Genomic DNA, 1912 nt, shown 5'->3' with positions numbered 1-1912 from the left:
CCTTTCCATCCTAAGTTCTTTTCCCTTTGTCACTGATGTATTGGCTGCCTGGTGGCAACCTGAACAGTGAAGAAGAACAAGAAGAAAGAAAACTATAGACACTTCAGTCTTCTCTGCACCACTTATTGGATTTTTCTTTCTGCTTAAGAGATCAAATTTCTCCTGGTTCCCCCTTCTCTTGTGATGTCTGTACAGAGTGTTTCTGTACAGAATCTGAAGACATACATCAGTGCACATACAGCAGCAGGGATTTTTGACTGTGTGGGACCCCAGTAGGAAGGGACCCTCTTTGCTGGGAGCTGAGTTATGAGTTTTGATGTGACAGTAAAGATGAATAGTCATTTAAATGGGCTGTGCAACTTCAGTACGAGTATGCTCCTTGCTGTGGTTTTTAATGGCAAAGGGTCTGTGTTGGTGCATTGTCATCTTAGCACAATGTTGCCTACCTACAGAATGGAGTTTATGTACTTAGTGAAATAAAGCTGTTTACAGTGCAGCCTTTCAGCTACATAGACTATGACCCTAAATGCAAAACAACAAGGGGAATATTAAATGATTAACTGAATCAAGAATGTGCAGTGAATATTACTAAGTTTTGTCTGGACTGGAAAACAAAGCCAACAAAATGAATGTGGTGGTGAATAGTTGTCATTTTGAGTAGCTAGAGATTGAACCATTAACTTACTCAGTCCAGGATCTTGAAAGAACAGCCTCAGTGCTTTCAGTCTTTCTTTAGGGCAAGGTTATCTCTGTTTTTTCAGTAAGAAAAAATACAATAGTAATGAATCTGTTTCAATCAATGAATTTACTTTAAAATGCTAGGTTCACAGTGAGCATTTCAGCTAACAGTGGTTCTTGTCAAATGTGTCTCAGCTCTTTGTTTTTCATTTCAGAAATCCCCAAATTTGACTGGAGCGAGGGTCCTGAATCATGACTTCAGCTCAATAAGGTTTTAGATATGCTGCACAGAGTTCCCCTTGCTCTGATTTCAGACCATGCATTTTCATGGGATTATAACAGTTCATGTGTGGGTGAAATTAATTATCAGAGTTGCTAGCCTTATGTGAGCAAATCATCTTGTCTTGCTAAGCTTTCATTGCAGCTAGTTTATTCACAGCAGGATTCCTATTGTTTTGTTTCATTATCCTTTATTTACTAATAAAGCTGTTTTACATAATGATTCATATCTGGAAGCAATTTAGTATGTCATCATGCTCCTATTTGTTGCCTTCATTAATGAAATGAGAAGGCAATGTCAATGAGAATGAAGGTTGTTACTATGATTTATAATTTCAGTCCCAAGGGCAAGCAAAGTTCTGATAAAGAGATCTTAGGTCTGTTTGAGAAGGGCTGCAATGAGGTTTTGCAGTTGGAGATAAATTAGATTTTTGTATTTGCTTGGAAAAAAAGATGATGGGTGACCATTAGGCCTGTACAGTTAGCTTTCCATGGCTACTTATATTTGAGTGAAAAGACTAGTAAGTCTGAAGCAAGCTGGGAGTAACCTGAAAGTATCGCTCACTGTACACATAATGCTCCCTGGTCTGTAGATGGAGAGAATGCCAGTTGGACTACTTCACTTTATACTTCGCTGTCAGTATCAGCTACAACTGCACATGTTATTCCTGGGGAGCAGTGTATTGTGGGATGTAGACCTGGCCCTTGTGGTTTATACTGTTCAATTTAAGGCCAGTGATTAATTACGTTATCGCATTCATAGCTGGAGTTGCATGCATAACTGAGATTTATGTTGCTGTGGCAACACAGAGAGACACAACTGTGCTGAATTTTCTGGATCTTTGAGGTACGAGTTTTCCTAATCCAAACTGATACTGAGAATTCCCATCAGTGCCTGTAGCTAAGAGGGGCCCTGACTAGTGGACTGAAACCGTGCATATCTGACGCTCAGACT

The sequence above is a fragment of the Mesitornis unicolor genome, unplaced genomic scaffold (genome assembly GCF_000695765.1).
Source record: "Mesitornis unicolor isolate BGI_N332 unplaced genomic scaffold, ASM69576v1 scaffold14927, whole genome shotgun sequence".
Lineage (NCBI taxonomy): Eukaryota > Metazoa > Chordata > Aves > Mesitornithiformes > Mesitornithidae > Mesitornis > Mesitornis unicolor.
The sequence above is the reverse complement of the archived record's forward strand: the minus strand, read 5'-3'. Positions refer to the sequence as shown.